Below are 25,774 nucleotides of genomic sequence, written 5' to 3'. Positions count from 1 at the left end.
CATTGATCTCATGAGCGTTACTAAATGGAGCCACAGCTTCTCCAAGGGTTAAAGTCTACAGTCAGCCTGTCAGGTAGGTGTGTATATTTGAGGTTCCACTGAACTCTCAGTCCTACTCCTTGCTCATCTACACTTCTCTTCCAAGTCGGCATCCTCTGTTACCTGCCCTCCTGCTCTATGCTCTAAAGTAGAAGACTCTCCAGTAATAGTCTTAGCCTTTTCTCTGACTCTTTTCTCCAGTTCCTTTTCTTACCTGACACCCAGCTAGGCATTCTCAGCAGGGATGTTGTTTTTAATTTGATATAGTTTTTTGTTTGTTTGCTTCATGCTCCATGTTCTTCAGACCAGAAGTGGGGTGAGTGTACTCCTTGCTTCCCAATGTTTCTTCCAGATCATTACTCCTTTTCATTAAAACCATACTCCTTTGAGACTAACCTTTTTCCTCTCATCTAATAATATCAGTTAACATTTATTGAACACTTCTATTGAGCCAGGCAGTGTGCTAATCATTTTGCATAGATTGTTTCACTGAAAGCTTACAAACAACCTCATGAAATAGGAACTATTGTTATCAGATCATCATGAAATTTGAAGTTTATGGAGGCCAAGAAACTTATTCTCATCTGTATGATGTAGATAATAAGAGTGCCTAACTTACTGGGTTATTGTGAAATGTAAATATATGTAACCCAACTGTTATGGATTGAATTGTGTCCCCCAAAAATATCTGTCAGCTTGGCTGGGTCATGATTCCCAATATTGTATACCATTTTGTAATCGGATGTGATTTCCTTATGTGTTGTAAACTCTATCACTATGATGCAATACGATGGATTGGTGGCAGTTATACTGATGAGGTATACAAGATTGGATAGTGTCTTAAGCCAATCTCTTTTGAGATACAAAAGAGAGAAGCAAGCAGAGACACATGGGAACCTCACACCACCAAGAAAACAGTGCCAGAAGCACAGCATGTCCTTTGGACCTGAGTTTCCTGCGCAGAGAAGCTCCCAGACCAGGGGAAGATTGATGACACGGACCTTCCTGCAGAGCCTACAGAGAGAGAAAGCCTTTCCCTGGAGCTGATGCCTTGAATTTGGACTTGTAGCCTGCTAGAGAGAGAATAAATTTCTCTTTGTTAAAAGCCATCCACTTGTGATATTTCTGTTACAGCAGCACTAGATGACTAAGACACCACCCATTGCCGATTCTGACTCGTAGAGACCCATTCTGACTCATCGATTCTGATTCATAGTGACCCTATAGGACAGAGTAGAACTGCCCCATAGGGTTTCCAAGGAGTAACTGGTGGATTCAAACTGCTAACCTTTTGGTTAGCAGCCAAACTCTTAACCACTGTGCCAACTAGGGCTCCAAAAATATGCGAAGTGCTTAGTAAATATGAAGTAAGTGTGTATTTTTATTACTGCTATCCAAGAGGGCTCTGTGAGGAGGTGGGAGAATTAGAATTCAATCCCTGGAAGTCTAACTGTAGAACACATACCCCTAATCATTATTCATGACTAGGTGAGATTCTACTTATCTCTCCTTATTCAGTAAAATATAATCCTTGTCTCACAGCCTTTGTAGCCGATTCTGCTTCAATTCTCCTAGACATTTTCATAGTTCATGGGGTGTTCTCATTCCTCATCCTTATTCTTATTTCCTTTGCCCCCTCAGCTGCGACTACCTACTTCTACCTTCTCTGCATTGCCTTAGCCAAACACTGCCACAATACACCCTGCATCCTTCACTATCTCTGAAATCTCTAATTCATGTATTTCACTATCCCACCACACCCCTTTGCTACAATCCCTCATCCTCACTGAGACCACCATTCCATTAATGCCACCATAATTTTATTATCCATTATCTAGCCTTCATTTTCCTTCTTGCCCAGCCTAGATTTCATGGTTCAAATCATGTTCATATCCTCGTAGATACTCTCGACTCTCTTATTCAACTCTCTGACTCTCACATCATTCACCTGGCAGAACTTTGTCTCTGTTTAGCCTGACTATCTACCTTCTTGTACCTACATCTGAACAATAGTGTATGGGTGGAGAAAAATCAATAACCAGGGTGACTGATTTTTATATTAAATAAATTCATCCTCATACTGAAGTGCCTTACATAGGTGTTTGCTACTGCCTGACAGTTATTGTCTCCCTAGTAATTTCACTTAAGCACTCTCAAGAGAACTATATTTTCTCCCCTCCCTCACATCTTGCACATCTTCTCTCCACACTCGCACTCACTGATGACCTCACGTCTTACTTCAGTAAGAATATAGAAGTAATGAAATGGGAACCCCTTCAAATTCCCACTGTCAAACCCATAAAACTACTCTGGCATTAATACTTCCCTCTCTGTTAAAATATAAAAAGTGTCCCTCTTCTTGGCAAAGACTAGCCTCTAAATACGTTCTGGATCTGATTCTATACTGTTTTTACAAGGATCCTTCTTTTTCTCTTTTTTGCATTTCTGGCTTTCCCTTCCTTGGTGGTCCTTCTCTTAGCATTTAGCAATATTCTAGGAAGGCCTATCCTAAAAACCTTCCTGTAGCTGTATATACCCTTTCAATATCTAGGAAGCTTAGCCCTGAAGAGGAACGCTTTCTGCAACCTCTGTCTCTGCTTCCTTACCTCACATTCACTTTATCCCACCTCGTCAAATCACTCCTATTTGGCATCTGCCTCACTATTCCGCTGAAACTGCTTTTGCTCAGGTCACCAATGAGCTCCATGCCGTCAAACCCAATGGATACTATCCAGTCTTTAGTTGTCTTGCTCATATGATGGCTTCCCCTTTTTATTCAGATTGCATTTCTTTAGTAACTTCCCCTAATGACTCAATCAGAAATAATCCCTTTCTCTTCCCACCATGACACTATTACATCACTGCTTTATTTTCTTCATAGCACTTATTATTTTCTGAAGTTATTTTGTTCATGTATTTGTTCATTTGTTGACTGTGCATCTTATGTCCCCACCTAGAACCATGCCTGGCACATCACAGACACTCAATAAGGATTTGTTGCCTGTCAGACACAATGCTATATTTAGAATCATCCCTCCCCTTGGACAACTAAGCTTTTGTGAGTTGAATGAAGTGTGTCTGCCTGATGTTTTCTAACATTAGGATGAGTTTGCTTCTAAGAAGCTACCTAGTCCCTCAATCAAAAAGACTTTCCGGTGGGCACACCCCATTCCGGGGCATGTCTGAGTGCCATCTAGAACCAGCCTCATTTTGGGTATGTGCTTCCCTTTCTTCTCCTCCTCCTTTTCTTCCCATCCATCCACACCATTCTGGCCACACATCTCTACTATGTTTTTTTCTTTTTCGATACAGGCTTCAGTTATAAAACTCCTATCTTTCTATACACTAATTACATGTTGCTGAGGTGGTGATGGTGCGTAGGCATCTCTGAACCAGGTTGGGATTGTAGCAGTCCAACGTTTGCTCTAATAGTCTGATAAAATTCCCTGCTCTGAGGCCAGCTGGCTAAGTTCTAGATCTTGTCTCAGCCTTATCTCTTAAGTATCTGGGATGAAGTTATTTGCAGTCTTGAGTTTTGTTATTTAGCCACTAAACTATTGTGGTCACCTGTGAGGCATGCTAATAGTGAAAACTAGAAAGAGTGACCCTACGAGAAGCACAACCTATATTTTTTTCCCAGTGTGCATTTGGCCAGCCTGACAGGCCAAAGGAGCAACAGTGCCAAACAAGAATGTCTGTTGTTAGCCAAACAATGTTGTTCTTCACTCTTCTATTATTAAACAAAAATAAAAACAAAACACAAAGCTGTTATTAAGAAACATTTTATACTTCTAATTTTATTATGTATTTTCTTTGAATGGGCATAAATTCTTTTTAATCGTGATCTAATGATAATGAAAATATTGCCATATAAACACAGGCATAAACATCTCCTCCAGACCTGGAGTTAGCACGGATACATGCTAGAAATCTAATACTAAGAAAGGCCCCAGGGAGTGATCAAGTGCCGCTGGCTATTCCATTTCAGCACCTACTCTCACCAAGCTCAGTAAAAGTCATCATACCTGTGGTGATTATCTAATTTGTCATCCCAATTGTGGTACTATTAATAATTATGCTGGAATAACATAAGGAAACTAGGGCTATCCTGAGAAAATGGGAACACAGGGTCATTCGGAGCCCTGGTGGCACAGAGGTTAAGAGTTTGGCTGCTAACCAAAAGGTTGGCAGCTCGAATCCTCCAGCTACTCCTTGGAAACCCTGTGGGGTAGTTCTACTCTGTCCTAGAGGGCCACTATGAGTTGGAATCGACTCGACAGCAATGGATTAATGGGTTATAGTCATTCTAACCATAACTTGGTATGCTGATGGTGGAACCGTCTAGTCTTCTGTAAGTCAAACAAAAGGTCCAGTCACTGTAGCTGTAATTCATCGCTGCCCTTGGTCCACCGGCTTAAAGTTACATACAAGGCACTATTAGCCATGAACTAGTGAATTATTTCACTGTTACAAGTGCATTTTAGTAACCTTCTCACAATCTTCTGCTAACAGAGATCATATCCTTTTTGATATTTTCCACCCCACTTCCCACAAAATAAAGGCAGCTCTCAGTAAATCACTTTATAAAGAAGGAACTGAGAGAGAGGCTTGAGTGAACAAACTCCCCATTTCCCCAGCTCAACCACTGCTTTAATTCAACTCAGTTTGCTATGGCAAATAAAAATCTAATCCTTTGTAGAATACATCTTACCTGCAATGCCCTTGCAGTTTCTAGAGGAAGAAAAATGCATGTTTGTGTGTGTGTACATACCTATGTTAGCCATGGTGGGGTGGGTGGTAAAACAGAATGGAAAAGAACTGGGGTTGAGATTAGAGCTAAATTTGCTTTTTTTCCTTCTCAAACTATGTAAATATAACAGAATACTTAATGGAAGAAACACATGAACAAAGAAGATTCTTAGAGGAAGGTTATTATATAAATGCCAAAAGCAAACCAATAGCCAATTTGATAATGCTTATATTCCAATAAGATTTTTGAAAGGCTGGGGCACCAGATTACTGTCTCTCCTTCAGGGCAGTTCCTGTGAGCTGATCCCGGTTGTTCTCCTTTAACTGAGGCCCTGAGGCTAGCCCTGAGGAAAGGCATCAGCAATGTTCTCGGTAATGGCCTTAAGTTGTGAGCAGTCAACCATGAGTAAAAAGCTATGAATACTGAGAATATGAGGCATGTTAGAAAGATAAAAAACTCTTTTCTTTGGTAACTAATGGAATTTATCTTCTCATTTCACATATACCTTATACATATATGAAATCCTAGATTCCACAGGCAGGATCGCCTTTGGAAATCATCAACTCCTACCTCCCTCTTACCAGCAGAGTACCATTCTATGTTTGAGCTTCTCCAGTGATATCCCTACTTCCTTTTGGACAGCTCTGGCAATGGGTTTTTTCTTTTACCTTTTTTATGTATTGATGGTTCTCAAGTCTGCTCTATATTCACATAAACAATTGCATGCCAGGTAGCTCTACCTGGATATCCTACCTGCACTTCAAATTCAACATGTCCCAGGTAAAACTCATTATCTCAGTATAATATTCTCTTTTTACTCCAGTATTCCCTATTTCAGGAGTCCCTGGAACAGTTATGTCTCGACTACTAGCTGAAAGGTTGGTGATTTGAACCCACCCAGATGTGCCTTAGAAGACAGGCCTGGTGATCTGCTTCAGAAAGATCACAGCCCTTGAAAATCCTGTGGAGCAGTTTTACTCTGCACACACGAGGTCGCCATGAGTTTGAATCATCTGGAGGCTAACTAACAACAACAACAATTCCCCATTTCACAAACTGGTACCTCTATCTACATAGTCTCCTAAGCCAGAAACCTGAGTACTATCTTAATTCTGCTATTTTCCTTTCTCTGTCTTCAACTTGTCCTGTTAATCTCACTTTCTAGAAATTTTTTACATTCCTCTCTTGCTCTTCATTCTCATTGTCACTACCTTACTGTGCCCTTCCTCCTTGGTGTTACTTCAAAAGCTTCTGAACTGTCCACCCTGATGCCAGTCCTGCCCTCCTCCTTCCATTCTCATTGTTGCCAGAATAACCTTTCTAAAAGGCAAATGGTATCATATCACAGCCTTGCATTTAAAATCCTTGAATGATCTCCCATATTCTTCAGAATAAAGATAAGACATTTTGGTTTAACATAGAATGTCCTTCACGACTTATCCCCTGACTATGCTATGACCTCATTTCCTGCTGCCCCACTCACCCCTGGCATCCTATTCCTACCATTCTCAGCAATATGCAAGTTCCTGAGTGGTTATGCTGCTCCATGTCCCAGTGCATTTCCACACACTGCTCCCCCTGCCTGGAATGCCATTTCTTCCCTTCACGTACCATTCTCCAGCCTACTTGTCCTTCGGGAATGGGTCACCCTCTCTAGAAGTCTCCCCTGACCCAGTCTTCCCTCCATAATCAGCCAGTCTGATTTTTGGTGCTCCTGTTGGAGTTTTAGTTAGTTTTAGTCTAACTAAAACTCAAGCCTGAGTGGGTAGCCACTTCAGCTCTTCACTGAGATGGCTCAAAAGAAGATCTATGGGTGGGTATAAAATTTTCTGTAGAAAGTCCTTCTATGTCTACCTTAACAAGAGCAAATGAATTATTAATGTTCCAAAGCTCTATGCTGTAGAACATGGTGGATATAATATATTCTGGAATATTTTCAAGGGAGGAGTTGCCAATTGTCTGTCACAGTCATAGGAAATTCTTAGTAGTTTGCACAAGAAGCATCTGGTTTGGAGCAACAATGCTTTCCAGGGAAACTGCCAAGGTCCTGAGTAACCACAGGAATGATTTGTTAGGTGGAATTATTGGATATAAACTAATTGAACCAGGGAATAGCTGCCAAAAATAATGATTTTATCTTTAGAATTATTGGTCATAACCTATTCTTTCTAACAGTTATTAGACAGCTGAGCCAATTGTCTAATGCTGCTCCTATTAGTTCATGACGGTAGAACTATGTCATCAACATATGAGGAAGATATTTGTCTTTCTCTCTATAGCTGGAGAATGTACTATCCAATCATCCTAAAGGGGTTTTACTTCATTAAAATATAAGTTTGAAAGAAGCTTAAATTATCACTTGATCTTCTAGGAAGCTTTCTACAGATCCCAAGTCTCATGGTAGTGCTGAAGAGAAGATTCTGTATAAGAATCACCAGCTTGGAAACATATAGCTTAACTTATAACTGCTTCTGGTCTGCAGAGTTAAAGGCCAAGGACAGTCAGCAATCTTTTATTTGTACCAATATGAGTAATGTGTGACTGATACTATATCATATTTTGTTTAGACAAATGTTTTTACAAAATGATTAAAGAGTTTAACAGGTCCTATAGTGAGATAGGAAACACTGGTGGCGTAGTGGTTAAGAGCGATGGCTACCAACTAAAAGGTCGGCAGTTCGAATCCACCAGGTGTTGCTTGGAAACCGTATGGGGAGGTTTACTCTGTCCTATAGGGTCACTATGAGTCAGAATCGACTTCACAGGAATGGGTTTTTATACTGAGATAAGGATGCTAAAAATTATAAGCTCTACTCATGCTATTTTATGCTAAAATATTAGAATTAAATAAGGGCTATAAGCAATGTTTAACCACAAATGTGACTGTTAATTCTGGAGAATTAAAGGATTGTTTATTTTTACAAATGAGGCAAATTGTATTTCACACCCAGCCAGACATATTGCACCTAGCCTTAGTAAAGAGCAATAAATAAGTTCTTAAGGATTGGAAACCATCCGTGAGAACAAACAAATCCATTTCTTGAACATGGACTATAAAACTGAGAAAAAGAAGTCATCTGGGTGTCAGTAGGGATCTAGACTTCTGTAGCCTCTACCAGATCCATGCCACAGATGAATTTTGTCCCCACTAACACCTCAATGTCTAACAAAAGGGAAATGTTTAATTAAAATAATAAATGTAAAAAAAAAGGTGGTCAAAGAATATTTAATTAAGGAAATTTTTATCAAAGAATGTTTAATGAAAAAGTAAAATGTTTAAGTGAAAAAGCATATATAGCATGATCTTAATTTTTAAAAATATATATATGTGCATAAAAACACTGGAGAAATATTCACAAAAATATTTTGTTTGTTTATTGTTTAAAAGTGCAAATGAGAAAAAAATGGTCAAAACCATTAGACCATGCTTCAGTATCCATCCTAAGGATTATAGAAAGCAGACAGATACAAACTATACTAGAGTCTGTAACACTGACCTCAAGTACGAGTATATGAATGAACATTTCCTCAGGTTTTTCTCATGTTCTGTTTTTGAATATTTTTGATGAGGAGTTTTCTGTGTGAGTCAACACAGCTGATCCTAGAAGAATGGCCGCCCTGACTCCTGGTAGAGCATGGTACTTGGTGGATAATCGGGCCACACAGAGCAGTTTTCACACTGTACTGTGATTGTTTGTCTTCTCCACCATACAGTTGGGCTCATTTATTTCTAGATGAGCACATATCTGGAGAAGCACAGGCTTTCTGGCTCTTATATGTAAGACTGCAGTGCAGAAACTGTGTCATTTCTACTGAAGGAAGGACATTATGATTGGTCATGGGAGGTGAAGTAGTGCTTTTCCCCCTTTTTGCTATTTCTCTTATACAGTATGTGGGTATGTGAAGGGAAGGGTGGGCATCCCTGACATCATGGTGAGCATGTGTGTGCACATGTGTGTGAGCATGTATGTGTTCATGTGTGTGTGCACGTGTGTGAGCATGTGTGTGCGCACGTGTGTGTGAGCATGCGTGTGTTCATGTGTGTGTGCATGTGCGTTTTTGCGTGTGGTATTCATGGATGCAGTCTTGAGTATGAAGATGAGGGTGATTTGATCCATAGGATCAAAGGGCTTGAGACATGTGGAGTGGACATTGCCCACCATGACCCCATTTGATAGGCATAGAAAAAAGTGGGCTTTTCTATTTCTGCTGCTGAATGGCAGATGATGGGCTCATTTGAGCCTCTGTGTGCTTCCAGAAGTTATGCAGCACAAATTGCAGAGTGGGACCAGGGCTGAGTCCCAATGGATTTTGAGTTACTGAGTGAATGAGGTGGTGTGAGGGGTGAGGGTCAGGGTGGAGTGGGGTGTCTGTGCTCATGTCCAACCTCTATTGTGGGAAGTCCTTGCACACAGACCCTATACGGAAAAACAACTAGGATTTCTAGTCCAGTACTCTGTTTAGATATGCATGAGGAGAAAAAGTTGAGAAGCACACATTTAGCTGGCAGAAAGTTCCTTTCCTCTGCTGATGCAGACACAGTTGAAAGATGTCTTTGCAGTACAGTACTTGTGACACTTTAGGCTGTGGCTTTGAAGGTTTGCCTCATTTCAGCTATTCATAGAGGAGCTGATTTTTCTAAGAACAGAAATGTATCCTTGAGGCCAAGCATTCCTTTTTCTTCTTTAACATTTCTTGAAAGGACTTAAAAAGGTTAAACAGTTAGTACATGACTATAAAGTAGAAAGCTTAACACTGTTTAGAGTAAATAAGGGAGTCTTTATGAAAACACCGTGATCCATACACAGTGGTTTCTGTGTGGATCAAATTGTATGCTTTCAAAACATAATTGACACTCTTAGGTGGAAGATTGCTTGGTTCCGTCAGTGTGCTGAATGGACTAGTGCCAGCCTGAAAGGGATAATGATTAAATCAAAAGAAATGACACCAGCAGAGGAGTACAAGTAATCCATATTACAATACAGGCACAGACTTGAGTTTGGGAATTATTTATAACTTTGAAATTCAAAAGGAATTGCCAGGGAGCACATATGAGCACATACAGCTGATTTAGCTCAGCATCTAATAGAAACTTTGCTTTTCACTGCCTTAGGTAAACAGTAATTCTGAGGTGGAATTTTGTATCTCTGTTAAGAAGATTATGATAATTTGTCTTGTCTTAGAAATAGTATGAATAAAAAAAAAAGCACAATTCATACATGGAAGTCCTCTTTTTTTCCCGTTCACATTTTCTTAGCATATGTTTTTAAAAAGTAACTATTTCAGAAAGCAAAATGGATACAATTTATTGGTGTGTGTTACAAGAGAATCTTTCATTTTGAGTTTACAGTTCTTGTGAGAAGAAATGCAAAATTATTCTCACTATTGGAAAGTATTGGAGTGTGATGACAGAACTTAAATAATGTCATATTTTTAGTCAGGGAGGGGGTTCAGTATGTCCCTCGTGTACAACAGTAAGAACAAATATACAAATACTTACATGACATTGGGCTGTCTCCCTCTGAATGTTTTTGTTGCACTGTCAGTGGTGTGAAGGAAAAAAAAATCCTGTAACTCATAAAAATTACATTTTTCCATTTCATTTAAAGTACAAGTTTTGTTCCAGAGACATATTCGAAGTGGAGAATAAGACAAAATATGTTTTACGTTCCTATTCATCTTTAAAATAGCCTCTCGACACTGTTAACTTGTGACCAGACAATTACTTGGCACATAACCCATGCAGACACCAACCTTGACAGAATTAGAGGAAATCCTTCTCCAAGGATGAAGTGTTCTTGAACAATTCATCGGAGGCATTAGCTACAAATGTACTCTTTTTCTACATCATGCATGCCAACTCCTCACTTGCCCATTTTCACATGTTATAAATGGTTTTGCTTGTTTCAAGGTTTCTGTTTTTCTTTTCCATAATTATCCCTTCCCCGTAACTCAGATCTGTTAAACAGAATATGAAGGTATTCTGCACACGTGTAATTCAGGTCTCGGCGGAGCATTTTTCTTGGTTATTTTAGAGGGTGCTTAGGTGGCATCAGTAATAACTCACATAATTCTTCAAATGTCATAAGCTCTATAGGAAAAAAGTCTTCATTTAGTTCAGTTTTCTCCTCTTGCTGCACAAAATATATTCTCTGAACATGGATCATATATATAAAGAACAGCATTTATTTCAGCCCAAACTCTGGGCCTTATCTTATGCTCAAAGTGATAAAATGAATGCCTTGTGTATTTGTGGAGACTGTTACTTGTCATTCTGGATCATTAAGAGGTCCAGTAGATTCCTTCTTCTCAACACACACACACACACACACACACACACACACCCACACACAGTATGCTTAATGATGGTCCTATATGTGAGGAGAAGAACTGAGTTCAATCCAAAAAATGTCTTGACAAGCATGATGCCCTTAATTGCTTCCACCTAGTCCCCTTCCATGGAGTCCTGGTGGTGTAGTGGTTAAGAGCTTGGCTGCCAACCACAAGGTCAGCTGTTTGAATCCACCATCCTGCTCCTTGGAAACCCTATAGGGCAGTTCTACTCTGTCCTATAGGGTTGCTATGAGTCGGACGAATGATGGCAACGGGTTTGGTTTTATATGTTTATATGTTTAACTGGTAATGCAGTGGTTAAGAGCTCGGATAATAACCAAAAGGTCCATAGTTTGAATTCACCAGCTGCTCCTTGGAAAACCTATGGGGCAGTTCTACTCTGTCCTATAGGATCACCATGAGTCGGAATCTACTTGAGGTCAAAAGGGTTTTTAACCCTTTTCCTAAGAAGACATGCAAACTGATTCTTACACTCTTTTCCTGTAACATTGCCTCAGGGGGGGCATATTTGGGCCCAATCTCCTGAACTCACTCTCTTGGTCTTGCTTGTTCTCCTCTTCACACCTGTAGGTTCAGATCCTATTTTTCTATCTGGCCTTCAATGTTTTAGACTTTCCCTTGTTTCCCAGCATGTTCATGTCTAGGATGATTGCTCCGCTTTGTCTGCATGACCTGCCTCCATGGGTAACCTTCTGTTATAGATTGAATTGTGTCCCCTGAAAATATGTGTTGGAATCCTAACCCCTATATCTGTGGATGTAATCCCATTTGGGAATAGAGTTTTCTTCGTTATGCCATACCAATGTAGGGTGTGTCCTAAACCTAATCACTTCTGAGTTATAAAAAGAGCAGATTAGACACAGAAACAAGAACCAATTGCGGGAAGATAGATGCAATGTGAAGATCACCAGCAAGCAGAGGAATGCTGGGCTGTATAGAAGCTGAGACAAAGGTCTTCCCCCAGAGCTGACAGAGAGAGAGAGAGAGAAAGAACTTTCCCTTATAGTTGGTGCCCTGAATTCGGACTTACAGCCTCCTAACCTGTGAGAAAATAAATTTCTCTTCTTTAAAGCCATCCACTTGAGGACTCCACTACAGCAGGAAACTAAGACGTCTTCACCTTTGCTTAGCCTCAGATTTCACTTTCCTTCCTTCTTATACAGCAGCAAAAGAACCGCCTACTCCCATAACCAGCCTTACCTCAAGGCATCATGATCAGGGTCAGAGGTAAAGGAAGGGGAGGCTATAGAGAAAATAAAAGTGCTTTTTCTTTTCCCCCCTTTGTTTTAAACATGGCCGTGAGCATTCGTGAGCTAAGTGTAGCATCCTAGCATTTTGTGAGTGCCTGGAGGGAAAGAGATTTAGAGGAAAGAGCTTTCTCACTCTTTTATCTAGGGCCCATTTTAAGCCCTCTTTCCTTTCACTTTATAAAGTAGAACACTCTCTAACTTTATCCATGCATTTCTCTTTTACTATCACCCACTGAAATATGCCTCTGTGGCTTCCATGTCTCAGTGACAATTAGAGAAAGATTTAACCAAGGTAGTGCTCCCCATGGCCTTTCCTTGTGCTCTGTTTTCTCAACACAGGCAAGGCCACCAGACTATCATCCTACAAGTAAGCCACTATTAAGAAGGAGGCTTAGGAAAACCTGTCTGTGGGAAATGTGCTCATAAGCACTTGTCATTTGCCATATCTAACTGTGTCTACATCTACTGGTGCCTCATCTACCCAGAGTCCCTGGGTGGTGCAAACGGTTAATGTGCTCAGCTGCTAACTGCAAGGTCGGAGGTTTGAGTCCACCCAGAGGTGCCTCAGAAGACAGGCCTGGAGATCTACTTCCAAAAAAATCAGCCATTGAAACCCCCATGGAGCACAGTTCTACTCTGACACACGTGGGGTTGCAATGAGTTGGAGTCAACTCGATGGCAACTAGTACCAGTGTTTACACAGCGCCCCATCATGCTCTGCTGATGGGGTGTGAGGAGCTCGGGAGTCAGGCAAACCAGCACAGAAAGCACAAAGCGTTATTACAAAAGAGGAGTTCAAAGATTCACAATATTTTTTTATATTACAAAGAGTTAGATTTTAGGATTCTATTGCCTCAAAGATGATCAAATGAAAACGTCTTCCTCTGCAATGTTATAATAAGCAGAAATCTTTTGAACATATTGGGCAGACTTCAACATAAATGATGATCATGGAGTCATTGCCCGATAGAAGTTTTAGCTTAGAATCAGAGAATTGTTAAATTATTATACCGATCAGCTAGGTATTGAATTTATTCATTTTTGCAGCTCAAGAACAAAAAAGTCCATTAATGCTTTCCTAAAGGCTTCCACTAGTAACAATTTTAGCCAAGGTGAAAATATATTTAATTGTGTCATGTAAGGCTTCAGATTAATTTTGTTTAGGAAAGAACTTTCAAAAGAGTAATTGTTTCTTTGAAGCTTCTAGTTAATTCAAAACTTATTTATTATAATTTCAAAGGTTTTTTTTTTTTTTAACTTTATCCAAGGCATAGAAGACATTAGCATTCCCATGCAGCCTTAATAATGCTAGATTTTTAGTGTGAAAGGCATACTTCTACATAATGCAGGTTCTTCCTCATATCTCTGTTAGTATGAATTGCTTAGTGGTATTGAAACTGAAGGAGAATTATGAACTGATATAACTCTCACAGAGGATATACCACAGCCAAATGGCTTGACTCTGCGCTGAAGTGCAATCTCGATGTTGACTCTTTGAATCAGTTCTCATCACTGTGTACCACACCCAGGTTGGCCCATTAAAAAAAGAAGTTGAAAACACTGATTGATTCAATACTGATTTATTTATTTTTATTGTGCTTTAGGTGAAAGTTTACAGAGCAAATTAGTTTTTCATTAAACAATTAATACACATATTGTTTTGTAACATTGGTTGCCAACCCTGTGATGTGTCAACACTCTCCCCTTCTTAAACTTAGGTTTTCCATTTCCATTTGTCCAGCTTTCCTGTCCCTTCTTGACTTCTTGTCCTTGCCCCTGGGCTGGTATGCCCATTTAATCTGGTATACATGGTTGAACTATGTGTATTTTTGCTTGTTTTATGGGCTTGTCTAATCTTTGGCTGAAGGGTGAACCTCAGGAGTGCCTTTAGTACCAAGTTAAAAGGGTGTCCGGGGAGACCATACTCTCGGGGTTTCTCTAGTCTTCATCAGACTAGTAAGTGTGGTCTTTTTTTTTGTGTGTGTGTGTTTGAATTTTGTTCTGCATTTTTCTCCAGCTCTGTCCGGGACCCTCTATTGTGATCCCTGTCAGAGCAGTCGGTGGTGGTAGCCGGGCACCATCTAATTGTGCTAGATTCAGTCTGGTGGAAGCTGAGGTAGTTGTGTTCCATTAGTCCGTCAGACTAAACTTTCTCTTGTGTCTTTGGTTTTCTTCTTCATTCTCCCTTGCTCCAGATGGGGTGGGACCAGTAGACATATCTTAGATTGCTCAATACTAATGAATTAGAAGCAGAACATCTGAGAAATGCTTGACTTGCCCTCCTGCCAGTTTCATTTCTTACAAACAACAAGGAGAACTGCCACTCTGGATGTAATTCTGATGAATAAGAGAAAATTAGCTGCAGAAGTGGAAGTGACTATGTAATAAAACACATAATAGTCAAAGGAAATAAAGAAAGAAGCCTCATGTCTAGAGTGAGGCATATTTTTCAAAATGCACAATCCTGAGACTCGAGATTCTAGAAGAGACCTAAGAAGTATAAGTGGCTCTCAAAAAAAAAGAAATTCTGACAGTCCTGTGAGAAACGGTTCTTATCAGGAGTAAAAGTCCATCATCTAAAGAAATAAGGAGTGTGTATTTCAAAAGAATGTGCTCCAAGCATCCTTGTGTTTCCTGCACATCCTTGTTCTGTTAACTTTGTTTGCCCTTTAGTGATTCCTCTAGCTTTTCATCTCTTCCCATCTATGAATTCACTTTTATGTTTAAATTAATATCTTTCTGTCTGTCTCTCTTTTTGTCTCTTCCTGTCTCTCTCTGTCATGTCTATATTTGTTTCTTGGAGTTTTGCAGTTCCTCTTCTTGGATTTCAACCTGTTTCAACCTACTTTTACAGATGTTTCTCCTTCTCCCTCATGGTCCTGCTTCCACCTCACTGCTTTCCTCTTCCACTGCCCTACCCCTCCCTCCCAAGTTACGACAGCCAGAAAGCCTCCACAAAAAGGCCTCACCCCCAGCAGGGGTGGGGGCTAAAAACCCCAAAGCTTTCTATACTGATGTTTCCTTCCCATCAACTCTACCACACCAGCCCCAGTTTTTTTCCTACTAGTAGCAAAACTCTTACTTGAAAATTGGAAGATAAATTCAAGAGTGACTTCATTTATTTTACAAAGTACAGAGGGATCACCAAGTCCCTTTAAGTAGCATCTTCTCAAGTGTTTGTTTACAGATCGTTAAATACTTCACTTAGTGAGATACTAAAAGCTGAATTGTTCCAAGCCACTGGTAATTAAATAGCAATCTGGAATTAAGATAAGGCAAATCTGAAATTAAAATAACAACATATCTAAAATGTTCATGTTATCAGATAAGAAGCTAAACTACTTGACTGTCTGGTTCAACAGAGGATACCTGGCAAGCTTAGGGCCTGTGTCTCTGGCAGCTGAAGTCTGACGTTCAGCCTTTGGGTGTTTCTGGTACCTGTGCTGCTTGTTCTACTGTGGCCTCCCCAGGCAGGAAATGTCTGCCACATCCTCATCCTGACCCTCCACCCCATTCCATCCCTTCACCCCTTCTCCCTTAGCCAGGCCACCGCAGATTGAAGGAGGAGCTCATTACCAAGGATGGATATTTTCAAAGGGCTAAGAATATAAGATATAATCAGGAAGTCTAAACATCATCATGATAAAAATGCTAAAGACAAGAGAAGAGGAAGTTTGAAATTATATCTTGAACCCACAAATCAGGAAGGGGTAGAGGTCGGATGGAATAGGGATGGGTGGTGTAATGCTAAGTGACTGAGAGAGCAGAACTACTCAACTTTGACTTCACCTCTGTCTTCTCTATCATGAGAATGATCTTCAAGCTAGAAAGAGCAGAGCAAAAGTGGTTAAAAAGGAACAGAAACACCAGATAAAGAAAGTAATAGTGGAAAAACACTCAGCTGCCTTAAAGGTGCTCAGGTTTCTGGGTAAACTACATTCTACCAGAATTAAATGGCTTACTGGTATGGTTATGAAACTACTCTTGGTAATTTTGCAGGATTTTTGAAGAGAGGGTTGCAAAGCTTGGGAGAGCAAGTGTACTAATTATTAATAAGGGGAGAACATGGATTTCAGACACTATAAGTCAGTGAATTTGAATTTGAAACCTAGGAAGGGAAGTGACAGCTTCTTAGCAACCAGCATGGATTTAGAAAGCCCTTATTTCCTTTTTCTGATATGTCGTATTTAATTCCTGTTTTTGAAAGTTACCAGATAATACACCCTATAAGACAGAATAGAACTGCTCCATAGACTTCCAAGAAGCAGCTGGTGGATTTGAACTGCTGACCTTTTGGTTAGCCACCAAATACACTGCACCACCAGAGCTCCAAGATAATACAAAAATATTTACTTTGTTGATTCATACATTCAGTAAATAAATATTTATTTAGTACTTATCTGGTATGGGGAAATCAGAGATATTAAGACACAGATTATTATGTGCAGAATTGTGTTCGCCCTAAAGATATGTTCAAGTCCTAGCCCCTGGTCCCTGTGAATGTAAGCTTATGTGGAAATAGGACCATTGTAGATGTAATTAGTTAAGATGAGGTCGTTAGGGTGAACCCTAGTCTTTTTATGACTGGAGTTGGGGACCACATCCTACCTGGCTGTGATCTTTTGGAAGAAGGTTTCCAGGTCTGTCCTCCGAGGCGCCTCTGGGTGTGTTCGAGCCAGCAACCTTTCGGCTAGTAGTCAAGTGCTTCACTGTGAGGCCCAGGGACTCCAAGTGTGTGTGCTGAGGCACCTAAACGTATCAGGGAGAGGAGAATAGAAATTTAAGGGCAGTGCTATGGCTTTCAGTATTTCGAGATTTTAGCAGGACATTTGATAGTACCTCCTTTGATGCTCTTGTGGAAAAATGAAGAAACTGGTGTTCACTGAGAACATATTAAGAAGTGGCTTTGAAGTTGGCTGTATCCCAAAGGAAGGTTTTAGGGATGTACCACATTGTTCTTCTTGGCTCTGTTCTATTCAGCTTTTAATAAACCAGTGGCAAAGCTTAGAAAGCACACTCATCAAATCTGAAGATGACACGAAGCCGGGAGCAACAACTAATTACTTAGATGACAGAGTCAAGATTCAAAAAGATACTGACAAGCTGGATTGATGGGCCAAAAGAAACAAGATGAAATTTAATAGGTATGAATATAACCTCCCGTTTGCAATGAGTTGGAATCAACTCGACAGCTGCTGGTTTGGTAATTTTTCTTTTTTTTTTTTTGGTTTTGCACTTCAGTTTAAAAAATATCAACCTTACCAGTAGGGAGGAAATTTCATGAACTCGAGGACAGTAGCTCAGGCAGCTCAGTGTTGTGTTAGCCTTTGGCTGACTGGCTTACATTTTGGTCTTGGTTTAATTACAATATTACTACCTTGTCCTTTATGCCAAAGTTGTTTCCCCAAAACCTACCTCTAGTGACATGCCTGTGTCTTGTTTTGTCCTGTGCCTATGCTTCTGCCTTGGGGTTTTTTTTTTTTTTGTCTCTTTCAAAGTTTCTCCTGAAGCTCGGTCTGGTTTTGCTTTTGCACGTCCTCTTTGAACCCCCAGTCTTGGCCTGAACTTCAGTGCCATGTCTAGGGTGCCAGCACCTGATACCAGACCTTCTTGATACCCACCCCATCTCGCCAAGTCTTGATGCATTTCCTGTCTGCAATGCATCACAGTTGTTATTTAACAGACTTGACTGTAGTTCTATTGTCTCTTGGCAATACTTACGATGTCACCTGCTTGCCTGATGCCACTTCCTCTCATCTTTTGCAGTGGGGTCCACCCCAACAACTGCAGGAAAGAGATAGCTACGTATATCTTTAATGAAGTTTCATTTTGAATGACTGAGAACTTTAGTTTTGATTTATGTATAACTGCACACAAAAATAAAATCTTGTACTCAGATTGCACTCTAAAATTTATAAAGTACCTTCATGTACTCTTTTTTTCATTTAAATTTAACTGTAATCCTGTAGAGAGGTACTGTAATCTTCATTTTATGGCTGAGGAAATTGAAATTCAAGATGGTGAAATAACTTGCCTGAGGCCATACAGCTACTAATTGGGAGAACTGGGATCAAAACCCAAGCCTTATGATGCCAGCTACCCCCTCACAGCTGCACCCATTAATCAAATTATAATGAAGTTTTCTATCAAGTATTAGGTCTTTATATGTGCAGTATCAAACACCTCAGCGGTTCCACAGGAGAAAAGATCTGGCAATCTACTCCTGTAAAGATTACATCCTAGGAAACCCTATGGGGCAGTTCTACTCTGTCCTATAGAGTTGCTATGATAGGCACACTGCAACAATATATCTATATAGGAGCCTTGGTGGCACAGTGATTAAAAGCTCAGTTGCTGACTGAAAGGTCGGTACTTCTACCTTGAAAACCCTGTGGGGCAGTTCTACTCTGTCCTATAAGGTCACTATGAGTTGGAATTGATTCGATGGCAATGGGCGTCTGTGTGTGTGTGTGTGTGTGTGTGTGTGTGTGTGTGTCTGTGTGTATGCAGTGAGAGTGTCAAGTAGATAATGGCTACAGTGCATTAAAGAGTAAATACTGCAAGGCTCTGAGAAAGGAATATTAAATGTAATATATCAGGTTTTTTTGGTTATTAAACCCATCAAGTATATCACCATTTAAACTAAAACTCGAAAAACCAAACTCATTGCATACAGTCAATTCTGACTCATGTGACCCTATAGGACACTATAGGACAGAGTAGAACTAACTGTCTCATAGGATTTTCAAAGCTGTAAGTCTTTACGGAAGCAGACTGTCACATCTTTCATCCCCTGAAGCAGCTGATGGGTTTGAACCACTGATCTTTCAGTTAGCAGTCAAATGCTTAACCCACTGCACCACCAGGGCTTCTTAACTTAAATACGTAGTTGTCTTAAGTGAACTTAAGGAATGCAGCTTAGTTCAGTGTTGGTACAGCCATCCTATTTCTACCATTCCAGTCTGAACCCTCATTAGTTTATGACTGGATTTCTGTGTCCGTCTTCTGGCTGGGGCCTCTGGTTCCATTCTGTTCCTAGTTCATCCTACCTTACATTGCCAGGTGAATCTTTCTTAAACATTGCTTTATTATTGCCACCCCTTAGATCAAAGACACTTATCAAAGCCTCCTCTTGTCTGAAACATCAAGTCTAAGCTACTCACCTGGCTTTCAGTGCCCTTCATAATCTGACCACATACAACCTGGCAAACCCTACTCCTCAGTATAGACCAGTCTCTGACCTCTTTTTCATTCATGCTGGTTACTTCTCATGCTTCCTGAACTACTCAACTCTAATTCACTTCGGTACATATTTTTAGTATATACGATAGGCAGCAAACTGTGCTAGTCCTGCATACTTGAGTGAATAATAATATGGCACCTGAGCATCCTAATCCTGTCTTTTTCTTTAAGAAATACCTGTACAAAATAAACCCAGTATATACACGCATAATGCTTTTGCCCTCAAATTTTGGAGAGCCCTAAGATCTTCTTCTTAGGCCCTGAGGAGGCACTTGCTTCAATAGGGGTAAATTCTTCACCTCCTAAAGATATTGTCCATTTCATGTCCAGCATGTCCCTTCTTGAGGTGACATGAGGTAGGTAAGAGCAGAATAGTGAGCCTCTCCTTTGATTGGGTCTGAGAGAGTCTAGCTTCCCAAGATCACGCTGATAGTAACTTTCTTCCACAGGATCAAATGATAATTATCCTCTGAATGCAGAAGAGAAACAACCCAACTCTTCTTGTGGTCAAACACTTTAGAGGGTAGGACTTCAAAAGGCCTCATGTGGAATCTATTATCTTTTGGGGTCACTGATCTATAGGGCAAAATTAATAATTTGGGGCCATTGACATATAAAGAACATACGGGAGGAAAAAAAATTTTAAATTGCTCAGTCACTCATTTAAAAAAGAAAATAGCATGTATTACTTTATCTAACAAGTAAAACTTAACTAAAAAAATCTATACTATGGCCCTTTGCAGAAGAGTGAAAAGAATGAGAGAGGAAAAAAAGAAATAAAGGAAGGGAGAAATGAAGGGAGAGAGGGAAATGGGGAAAAGGAAAGCCTGGGGATAAAGAAGTTGGCCACTGAAGAGGAAGGAGTGATAACAGATGCATGGAAAAGAGGGAGAAAGATTAGGAAGTGAGGAGGCATTGGGCCATGGGGAGAAAAAAGGGAGAGAAGAAGACCATTTTATTTTATTATTCTTTTTTTCTGCGGGCTACATTTCAACTTCAAACTGTTGTATCCCCTGCAATTAGGCTGCTGTGCAAAATACACCTCTAGAAGTGTCTAGAAACCCTTTCAGCCCTTCTCCTTTTCTGTCCTCAGGCAGCCTACTATGAGGACGCTCTCAGTTCTTCCTGGCCCTTCCTCCCTTGTTTTTGTCTTGCTTCACTTTCAAGGCAAGCTGCCCCAGCACCTGGCCTGTTGTTATTGTTAGGTAACTTCCAACTGATTCTGACTCAGTGACCCCATGTGACCGAGTAGAACTGCCCCATAGGGTTTCCTAGGCTGTAATCTTTACAGGAGCAGATCTCTAGGTTTTTCTTCCACAGAGCCGCTGGAGGTTCGACTCTCCAACCTTTGTTTTTGGTTAATAGCCAAGCCCTTAACCATTGCGCCACTACTTGCCTTAGTGCCTCAGAGAGGGTCCACCCAATCCACGATTCAGCAAATCAACTAGAGGAGAAAGGGTCTGGGTGGGGTGTCAAGACTACCAGTGTGAACTCTGAGATTTGATGAACTTTCTGTTGGGATTTTAGGAGATGTTTAATTTGAAGAAATTTGCTATACAGCCAATGGAATTAGGCTAGGCTCAATCTGCTGTGGGTCAGTGAGAGGCCCACATCCCTCCCAAACCACAATAACTACACAAGCCTTTACTGAAGATTCATCCATGTTCCTGGGGCACAGTGGGTGAGACAGGGTGATTCAAGGGGAGAGAGAGCACTGGGTCTGGATTTGCCATTTTGCAGCATGGCTTGGAGAGAGTAGTTTTAAAATCTTTATGGCCTTAGCGTTTTCATCTATACAATTAGAGGACTACCCTTTCTAAAATTCTGTTCAGCTGTAAAATTCTGTGAGTTTTGGTAAATTGGTTTGTTCTCTCTCATTGAAATCTCTTCAGCAATATTCTGTGAGATGATTGTCAGTCTTATTTCCAGAGACTATGAGACAATATATTCCACTGATAGCCATGTAGAGAAATTTCATTTTATGAACTGAGGAGGTTTCCCTGGTCATTTCTGCCATGCCAGGCTAGGCAGGTGGGTGCTGAGACAGCAAGATGAGCTCCCACATGCCTTGCAGTGTATTGTAGCAGCAAGGAGTGTCACAGGCCTGAAGAGAAGGGAAAATGAGGGCATGGTCAGGAACTGTGTGATAGTGACCTGTGTGGGCTGCTTGTCAGAGGCTAGAGGGGGCTGAGGGTGTCTCAGCTGACGCTCACATGGATAGACAGAACCCCAAGGGGAGAGACCCTGGAATTTGGAGTTGATTGCTCTGAGAAATGGGGAATTCAAAATAGAGAAAAAGTGGTTATAGAAAAACAAAGAAAGGTACATTTGTTTGCACCAGACTTCAGGGTGTGAGAATTTGGACCCACTCCATAGAAAGTGAATGTGGTGATAAAGTTTCCCTATTTTATGCTTGTAGTTGGCTGGATGGTGGTCCCCAAAAGTTATGTCCATATTGTAAGCCCCAGAACCTGTGAATGGTTTCGTATTTAGAAAAAGGATCTTTGCAGAGGTAATTAGGTTAAGGATCTCGAGATGGGGAGATCCTTCTGGATTTTCTGGGTAGGCCCTAAATCCAGTGACAAATGTCTTTCTAGGAAGCACACAGAGGAGAGACACACAGAAGAGAAGGTGATAGTGAAGATGAAGGTAGATGTTGGAGTGGTGCAGCCAGCAGAAGTTGGAAGAGGCATGAAATCTTCCCCAGAGCTTCTGGAAGGAATGTGGCCCTGCTGACACCTTGATTTCAGACTTTTAGCCTCCAGAACTGTAAGACAATAAATTTCTGTTGTTTGAAGTCCCTAGTTTGTAGTAAATTCTTATAGCAGCTCTAGAAAATGAATACGTCTTCCAACATTGTTTCTTCTTTTTCAAGACTGTTTTGGCTATTTTGGGTGCCAAATCCATCTCATTAGTGATTTACCTCCTAGAAAAACTCTAAGCAAATTGCCCTTTCTTTTATACTCAAGGGGTGAACATTCTTCACATATTTGAAGACTGATATAGAATGATGGCGTTTAAAGTAAAAGGAGATTTTAGAGATAGTCCAATTGCTTTACACATAAGGAAATTGAAGTCTTCCGCCTGAGGCTGAAAAAGTTCTGGCCAGACCAGGATGAGAGCCTTGGTCTCTGTACTTCCAGTTGAGCTGTCTTTCTTCTACCCCGTGCTGCCATCTTGTAAGGGCAAAGACTGTATCTTATACATTTTTGTTTCACATATTCATTTGCCAATTATGTATTGTGCACAAACTATAGACACTCTTTTAGGTACTAAAGATATGTCAATAAAAACAATTCTTTCCTTTATTGTACACTTTACTGTGTATGTGTGTGTATAGGAGGGGATAGCAGGGGTGGAGTAAGAATATAAAACCATAAAATAAGTTTAAAAATGAGATGGAGGGTCATCTAAACCACAAGCATAGTTGCCTACACAGAATAGGGTGCTCAGATGTTTGTTTATTAATATTTGTTGATTGTTGTTCTTTCCCTCCATCCCAAACATCCTGAGGAGACTCCAAGAACCTTTTCAACTTGAGGAAATCTATATTCTACAGCTCTAGGCTTCTAACAACATTTCCTCATTGCATGACTGATTTCTTGAGAATAGTCTCCTTTAAAACAATATTTATATTACATCTTAAAAATGTAGCACTGGTATTTAAATTCTAAAGACAGAGATAGTCTCCTATGACCCACCTATTATATCGATAGTGATCAAATTCACGGCGTGGAAATCATACCACACATGCCTTGTAGAATATTATTCTTAACCAGATTGCAAATTGGTTAGCAACTTTCCAAATCATATGTTTCTAGGCATTGTTTTCTGTAGTGATTAAATATTCTCACATATATTATGTTTTATATCTTAGTCATTCTTAACAAACTGCAGTTATGCTGGAGTCTTGTCAACTGAATAAAAAATATTCTAGATTTCTTAATACTCCTTCTAACAAAGTTGTCAGTTAAGCAACTTACACTTATCATTAACACACTTCTGTTTTTTAAAGAACAGTTACATTAGTATTTCTAAAAGCATTTTAGAGGAATCTCAGGTTAGTCTGTTCAAAGGCCATTAAAATTACTCTGAAAAGGAAGCTGATTGTATTTCTTATGCAGACAAATAATGAGACACCAAGAATGCTAGAAACACAGATGCAGGCTGTAAATACATGACTCCAAATGACTAAATGAAAATTGAAAAATAAACTAATTTCCAATTACCTAGATGCTTGCTAGCTTTTGGGTAATATTACATTTGATGTAGTTTAAAAATGCTCTACTAATAACCTCTCTATTTTGTAGACTGTGAGCACCATGAGAACAAGGACTAATCCATTAATTTTTATCTGTTTGACCTTGAACAAGTTACTCTCTGTGCCTCAGTTTTCTAATCTGTAAAATTAGGGTAACAAGAGTTTGTACTTTAGAGGCATATGCTGAGGACTAAGTGACATACATATGCAGAGGAAATAGAACATTGGCACTTGGTATAGGCTCTTTATTGATATGCCTGCTACCTTTGCCAGTGACTGAAATGTAGGAGAAACTTAATAAATGTTTGCGAATGAGCATAGACAGTGACAGGCGTAGAGGGAGATACCTGCAGAGATCCGCACAAAAGGTGCTTACACACATTTATAAATATAATATTTCCTTATCCTAAGGCAGCAGATATATTTTCTTCCTTTGCCACATTCTGGTTTTTAGAACTTGGGTAGGTGGGGGACAAAATCAGAAGAACCTCACAAATTAATTTTGTAGTCTCTTAACCACTCTCAAAGCAAAAGTGTCAAGGAGGTAAAGTTTATCAGGGTACTCCTCACCAGCTGATTTAGGGTCCTGGATCTTTCAGTGCCCCTGTAAAGAGTCACTACTAAAGTGTTAATGGACTGTGATTTAAAAAAAAAAAAAAAGCTAACATTTACTGAGTGTGTATATAATTGCTAGGTAGTATGTTAAGTGTTTTACTGCTTTATCTAATTTAAACTTCGCCACGAACAAAAGAGGTAAGTACTATTACTTTGCCCACTTTATAGAAGAAACTTTATACAGTCTGATTTGCTCAAGGTCATAAAATTGGAAATGCATGGTCTTGAACCCAAGTTTGGGTCACTGCAATCCATGCTGTTATTTACTGGACATCCCACACTGGGAAAGCAACAAGTTTGTGTCTCTCTCAACTTTTCTCCCTAGGTTTAAAGGGCCAGGACCTGGTTGGATGTTACTAGATATTCAAAGGGAGCAGTGAATATGCTCATGATCACTGTCCCCACTTCACTCAGTGTGGCTAAATGTTTTTACTCTTGAGAGAGAAAACAAAATGGATAAGTCCCCAAGGGAGTATTGGATTCAATTACCTGATAATTTTTGTGTGATTAAAATGTAGTCTCATTACAGTTAAGAACATAGAGTACCTGAAGTTCAAAAAAACATAACAAAACTAACATGTGAAAAGTGAAACCAAGGCTTAAATCTTTCCTAGTACAGCATTATTAATGTCCCTTCCTACTTCAGATATTGGGAGGAAAAGGACAGATAGGAACCAGGTGGGCTTTATGCACTGAGCTGAAGTAGGGCCAGTGACAATGCAACAAATTTAGAAAAACTTTTGGACAAATCATTCCTAAGGTTAGCTATGAGAAAGCAGCTTGTAGAAGACAAATCTGCTGGGAAAAGCTAGAAAAGCTGGACAAAATATAGAAACTGTCAGTTTTAAGGTATTGGAGAGCTGTATAGGCAGCTAGGTTTTGGGGAGCAAATCTCAAAAAGAAGAAAAACCAATAGAGGTGAGCACAACACTAAAAGATGGGCAGAGGGTTACTGTTTTGAAGTAATGAAGCCAGAAGAATTTTAAACCAGTGAATAGATTTCCATGCTAATATGGCAGCCAGGACTTTAAGGGCCAAGATCCCAGAGAGAAGGAAGGTGCAGAGAAATGAGCCCAACAGTTGAGATATTCGCTGATTAAGATGTGCAGGATAAGAGGCAAAGAAACCAAGCAAAAAGTGGCTAAAGAGTAGAAAGAAAATTTATGCAGCCTTGTGTGCTGGAGAGACAAAAATTGGAGTTCAGAATTACCAAGGAGAAAGGGCCTAGAAAAGAACTTTAGATATTGGACTTATCAAATACTG

The 25,774-nt window shown here is 40.0% G+C and overlaps 1 long non-coding RNA gene across 1 annotated transcript; it reads left to right on the top strand.

Annotated features, from left to right (window-relative positions):
• Nucleotides 1-24,556, top strand: LOC111821695 (uncharacterized). Its single transcript, XR_002825041.1, has 2 exons — nt 1-355; nt 22,233-24,556. It is a non-coding gene; the product is annotated as an uncharacterized LOC111821695 (long non-coding RNA).
• The last annotated feature ends 1,218 nt before the right edge of the window (nt 24,557-25,774 follow it).

Source organism: Trichechus manatus, unplaced genomic scaffold (genome assembly GCF_000243295.1).
Source record: "Trichechus manatus latirostris isolate Lorelei unplaced genomic scaffold, TriManLat1.0 scaffold00098, whole genome shotgun sequence".
Classification (NCBI taxonomy): Eukaryota; Metazoa; Chordata; class Mammalia; order Sirenia; family Trichechidae; genus Trichechus; species Trichechus manatus.
This window is presented reverse-complemented; position numbering and strand designations above follow the sequence as displayed.